The 6,487-nt window shown below is 37.4% G+C and overlaps 1 protein-coding gene across 5 annotated transcripts in view; it reads left to right on the top strand.

The window, feature by feature from the left end:
* Positions 1-389: 389 nt before the first annotated feature.
* Positions 390-6,487, top strand: part of fhit (fragile histidine triad diadenosine triphosphatase) — a 38,043-nt gene continuing 31,945 nt past the window's right edge. Inside the window, exons 1-3 of one of the 5 annotated variants that reach the window (XM_077726220.1) lie at positions 390-489; positions 1,353-1,399; positions 1,499-1,563. The gene's annotated coding sequence lies outside the window, so the exon portion shown is untranslated. The other 4 variants (XM_077726225.1, XM_077726222.1, XM_077726224.1 and 1 more) reach the window with 4 other exon arrangements.

Raw genomic sequence — 6,487 nt, forward strand, 5'->3', positions numbered from 1 at the left:
ACATTTCTAGTGTGATAACACATAAAGGTCTTTTCACACTAGTGCAAGCCAAGTGTCAAAGGTCTGCCAGCAGCACAGAAGAAACGGGGCACCCCTTCTGCCAGATTCACCAAATTTGGACGTGCTGACATCACACCAATTCAGGAATTAAACACTAATGCTTTCCTTTGATGAAAAGTAGCCCACACTCTGGAGAGATTAATTTTTCATTGATGCTGGCACTTTAGGATGCTGCCCTAGTAGTTTTTTGTTAATTTTGTAATTTTTAAATTTTACATTACAGTGTGGCTTTGGGTGGAGTTCCCTGTGTCGTTCTCCCGGTTTAATTTTCTCTAAATTTGTTTTTCACAGCAATATTCCTCAGCTGTTAAGTAAATAAGGTTATACATTTGTAGCTTTTCAAATAAAATGCCTTGCTTCTCCGCGAACGTGCGAGATCGAAACTACAATACCCACAATGCAACGAGATGCAATCGTTTCCTGGAATTGGTAAGTGCTGAACATGTGAATGTAAAACATTGGCATAAGATCGTGATATAGCTGTTTGTTTTTATTGTTTCCCTTTTTCTGTTGTAATGCAATATCATGCAGAAAGGAAGCTCAAGCTAGGTCGCTGTAGAAGTACAATATTAGGCTGCTAGGCATGCAGGAATGCTTTTTTCCCCCCTCTGAATGTCTATGTTTCGATTATGCTATGATGTCCTGTATTGTGGAAATATCACCCTAAACCTAATCTCTTTGGTTGTTTATTGACCTTGATCTGTGTTAACGTCAATCGGCTATTATTGTTTGCTTCTGCACAGTGGTACTTTCAATATTATTAATATTATTACCATGAGTATTATTATTTTTGTACCTGATCTGCACCCATTCTCAATCTGAATCGTATTCCTTGAACTGTGCAATGCCTATACAATTGCATATTGTAGTCTGTGTCAAATATATGTATACTTTTAGTATTTATGAAGGAGTTTTAACATAATGTAAGGAATATTTGTCTATTCAAGAAAATATTCGAATAATCACTCAAATCACAATTCCTTTTCATCCTATTTAAAATTCATTTATTCACTTTCTGAACCGCTTCATCCTCGGGGTTGCAGGGGGTGCTGGATCCTATCCCAGCTAACTTAGAGCCAGAGGCAGGGAACAACACCCTGAATCGGTGGGAAGCCGATCCCGGGGCATTCACACCTTATTTAGAGTTTCCAATCGGCCACCATGCATGTCTTTGGAATTTGGGGGGGGGAAACCGGAGTACCCGGAAAAAACCCACGCAGACCTGGTGAGAACATGCACAACAGGAAAATAATACCATTTTAATTATCTAATTTGTGACTGTGTCATCACAGAAGCTGTCCCAGGTAGAGGAGGTCAAAGTCAAGCCATGGAGATGATGGTAAGGGCCTGACCACAAGCTGCATATTAATGCTCTGTGTCTCCCCTTTGCTGAATTTCACATTACAAATCACATCCGTATCGCTTTCTCCACCCACAGGCAAGCATATGACTTTCTGACTTTGTCCTGCAACTGACTGCACCACTTGAAATTCATCCTCTCAGGTATTCAGCACACTATGAAGTAGAACTGCAACAGAAGTCATTTTTGTGCTAAATGTTTATTAGAAGTATTACAAGTTTTAACAAAATTAATGTGCTTACATTTTATATAGCTATCCCATATTTTGTTGGTTGGTTGAAGTCGAAATCAGTTTTAAAATCAGGATTTTAAGTTTTCACCCAAATTTAATGTGCCCTGTCTGCATGAAAACAGTGTGCAACCTGAAAGCCGTAGATAAAAGTGAGAAACAAAAACAATGTACGCACACGCTCGTGACAAGGTTCTGCTAAACATTTCAATATCCAGTGGAAATGGAATGTTTATAAACCCTAGTTTGAACGTAATATTTAGTTAAACTGGTACATTGATTTACGCTTGTATGGCACTTTTCCACTTTCAATGCACTCAAAGCGGTTTGACAATATATCCTCATGTAATCAATAATACAGTAATATGTCCTCTCTACCTATGAATGACACATCAGAAGCAAGGTGGGCTTCAGAAATAAAATATAAGACAGACATTATTTGTTAAACATTTTACACTATTAATCTGACCTATAATCTGTACAATTTTAAGACTTTTGTAATAAGAAAATTCTACACTAAAGTAAAAAAAACAATCTTCACAACCCTATGCTCCCTTGTTGTTGATTCTTCCTCATTCTTTATTCCTGTGAGTGTGTCCTCTTTCTGTCGTTCCAATCAACCTTTTTTTTTTTTAATTACTCTTGCAATGCGCCACCCAATGCCTTCATGTCACCTCTGGGAGTCTGTGAATGGAGAACAGAATATAAAAGGAATGCTAGGCTTGATGGCAGTTAAGAGGCTCATCAGGGAGGATATGGTGAGACTGGGGCTGTGGTTATACAAGGCCTTCAGAACTCACAGCTGCCAGCCCATATCCTTGTTTTTCTGCTGGCTACATTGCTAGTGTCATGATAAATAGTTCTCCTTCGTTCCGGACCTATTCTGAAGAGTCATATTCTTGACATATCTAGTGTTCCCCCGCTACTTCGCGGTTCAGCTATCGCGGACTCAGAGCTTCGCAGATTTTTTTGGGGAAAAAAAATACAAATATTACATTGAAACAACATATTTTACAGGGTTTTTTTTGTTATAATATGAATTTCACTCTCTCTACCCGTATTCTATATGGTGTACTGTATACAGGGGGTAAAAAAAAATAATTAAAATTTTTTTTTAAAAAAAACAACAACAAAAATTTTGAATTAAATTCAAATTAAGCATTTTTTGAAGGGGAATCCCTACTTCACGGAAATGCACTTATCGCGGGTGGTCCCGGTCCCCATGAACCACGATAAGCGAGGGAACACTGTATATCTATCTATATATAATTATCATACATGTTTTCTATTGAGTTGAGAAATAATTTACCATATTTTAGTTGTCTTTAAAATCACATCATTTAAGATTTTGATTTTCTGTGTTTTGGTGACTTGTTTGTGTTTTTATAAAGGATAAGTGTCAGCACAGGTATTGGAATTTTCAATTTGCCATTACTGCAGTACACAAACATGCGCGCATCTCCATACAAAATACAAATGGACACATAAACACACTCACATGCAATAATGGTTTAACAATCAATGACTAATAATGTATAAGGAGTTTTTTTTTCAAATGCGAGACTGCCTGGCACAGGAGCACCGCAGGGATGAAACAGCACTTGAAAGGCAAACTTTTTTTTATTTTATTAGCTGTCTACTGCCAGGTCGGCATTGAAAATGAGAATATGTTCTCAAGTGCCTTACCTGTATAAATAGTTAAATAAATGTTGGAATCTTTGAAGGAAGCAAACTCAACAGTAGGCTAGGTCTCTGATGCGAGTATGTGCTCAGCTTGACAGTTGGCAAACAATTTTCCAAAGAAGAAACAGAACAATTTTGCTTAAAGTGTTTATTTTTTGCTCCTGGTTGAAGTTTAGAATATATAATAGAATATATATGTATTACAAAAAAATGTTTTATTCCTTTCCTCAAATCAATCTCAAGCCTCACTCATACATTCGCCTCAAACGTATTATATTTAAAATAGATGCTCCACCTTAAAGCATTTAACTCCATCTGCCCAAAGAATGGATTTTGCACACCTTTATTAATACCACATTCTACATTGTAGCACAAACCATTTACATTTCAACTTCACAAGCCAGAAAGCATTTATACATGTATTTGTTGCTGTAAATTACTTAGATACAGAACATTATACATTGATTCAATGTTGAAATGATTTCCGAACATGGGACATCTGAAACCATCATCTCTGAACATGTTCTCCATATTTCTCCCATTACTCCCTTGCAGGAAGTGGCCCTGTTGGTCCCCCATCTTTGTTAATGGTGGCTGAGTGGCTCTCAGGCCTCTCATATAATGACCTGTAATGCATAAAAACTCACCCCTGGGTAATTTTCTGCCTCTCTTAATCCTAATGTACATTTTCCAGTCCCTTCCAAATGTGTCATTAAGCCCAAAGAGAAAAAACAGAAAAACAAACTTTGCAATGGTAGAAATGAAACTGTGGATGCCTGGTTGTTTTGTGATTAACCTTTCTCACTTGAGACAGCGTGAAATATTATCAATATTCCCAAAATAAAATGAGTGTTAAGAAGTGAAACCAATTAAAATTTAGAGCTACAAAAAACTAAAAACAAAACACTTGTCAACAATACCCAAACATAATTTCATGTACTTTGGGTACTTTTTTTTATGAAGCTTGTTTTTTTAAATTATATGTTGATAACATTGGCAACCTCCTTGTTTTATCCTCATTAAAAGTAAAATAATCCAATTATTCAATCTTGGTAATGGAAGAATGATGCAAAACAAAAAAGTAGTTTTATAAAGTAATGAAAAAGTTAGGAAACTAAGAAAGAAATTCTCGAGATTACTCATTTACCTTATTTTTATAGGCATCTATCCGAAAACAGTTAACAGGATTTTTTAAACAGTCATTTGGTCAGGACAAATTATTTGGAATTGAATAAATTGAATGTTAGTGTGCATTCTATACATTAGAGTCCTCTGTTTCTCAGAAGAAAATGCTCTCAAACTTGACCTCCTACTGATAGACTGCATTTATCTTCTGGACTCAGTGATTGATTATGCTCCCAATTCAACATAGTGGTTGTCGTTGCCCGGTTAGGTCCTCCTAAGGGCCACCATATAAGATGGAATCACCTTCAACACTCAATAACCTCTCTTCTCCTGCAGGGCCCACCGAATAAATTGACAAATATACTTCCTGTGTTGTTATGTCCCTCAAGTAAAAAGCAAAATACTAAACAATGATAATGTAGCACATTGTATGTGGGCTGTTGCATCTTGTTTTTTTGTTTGAAAGTCCTCCTGTTTAGTTATTTTTAGTTATCCTCAAAAAGACTACATTTTTAAAAAAATATATATTTTGAATTTTTGGTAATCCATGATGAGCCAAGAGAGAACGAGCTGCCGAGTCGGGAAATCTCCGAGGTAAACACCGATTTGGCTCCCAGTCTAGTACGGATGCCAATAACATTCCTCTTGGCCCGTAGCGTTCTTTTGAGGTCCCTCTTGTTTGTCACATAATGATGTCTGACGTGTTTTTTCACATTCTGTCAAGTCTTTCTACTTATCAACCCTGGGTGGTGGTTAGGTTTGTGGCGAAGGCATATCTGGAAGAATCTCCCCTGCTGGGCCTGGCTTTATACCCTCACTCAAATTGTGCTCAACATGTCAGTTAAAAGTAGAAGCTAATGTGTTGTACTGAACAGGGTCCATTAACTGTCACATGCCAAGATGTGCTGTAATTAAATGTGATTAAGTGAATGTCTGATTATGAGAGTTGTAAAAATGATAAAATATTCAATATCTGTTAATTGGGACGAGAAATACAACTCTATTGAGAACAAAGTTATCAATTGATAAAAATATGCCAGTAATCCATTCATTTACCAATATTAGAGCTTTAGGTTTCAGATGGTTATGTCCATGAGCGGTACGATAGATTGGATGATCTTAGGGTAGCTTTAAATGTGGATGTGGTATAGGAAAAGGACTGACTGCAGTGTGTGATTCCTTGGTAGAATGTGTGTATCAACACAGACCTCTGCAGGCCAGTTCTGTCTAGCCAGACCACAAAGAGTGTGGACAGCCCCTATACCAGTCCTGAAGCAGTGGAGGCAGACATGCTTAATAATCGGGCCAAAACAGGGCAGGCTAGTGCAGACCTTACATTTTACATGAAAAAACCTGACGACCAACTTCATGTTTTCCATAGATGGACGGATAGATGTATATATAGATATAAACACAGTATAGACCGCATGTTTCAGACTATGAATCAGTTTTATTCTTAATAGTTTGGTTTGGCCAAGGGTTCGATTTATAATCCAGTGTGACTTAAATGAGAAATGATTGAAGAGTGAATAAACCCCACAAAACAGACTTGTTAAAAATAAAATAGAATACTATTTCTGGTTCTATAACAGAGGACTTGCACGACAGTGGGCAGGGCATTGTAGTATATTCTATAGCCAGTAGTTTCTCTGTTGTGTCTATTAAATTTTATTCAACCCAAATTTATGAGAAACTTTTTACATTATGGTCCCAGTGTCATCACCCTATTACATGCCAGCCATGTATTTGTTCCATTGCTTTTCAAATTGTGTCTGTATCTCCCCTGGGCTGTGAGATTGCTAGGTTATCCCTGGGAGGAGATTATTTCTTTCTGACATTCTGCATGCCAAGCCAGATATCCAGAGGGACGCTTGCATGCCCATTTTCTTAATGCTGGGAGACGAGAATGCTCTGACAGTTAAAACTGTACCAAAAGGCAATGTGCAATTGGGAGGGGGTGGGATGGTTGATCTCTGTATACCATATAGCTGGTCACAAGGGCAGGCATCACTATGGATCAAGGACCGGGG

This window comes from Stigmatopora nigra, chromosome 10 (assembly GCF_051989575.1).
Source record: "Stigmatopora nigra isolate UIUO_SnigA chromosome 10, RoL_Snig_1.1, whole genome shotgun sequence".
In the NCBI taxonomy this organism is placed as follows: Eukaryota; Metazoa; Chordata; class Actinopteri; order Syngnathiformes; family Syngnathidae; genus Stigmatopora; species Stigmatopora nigra.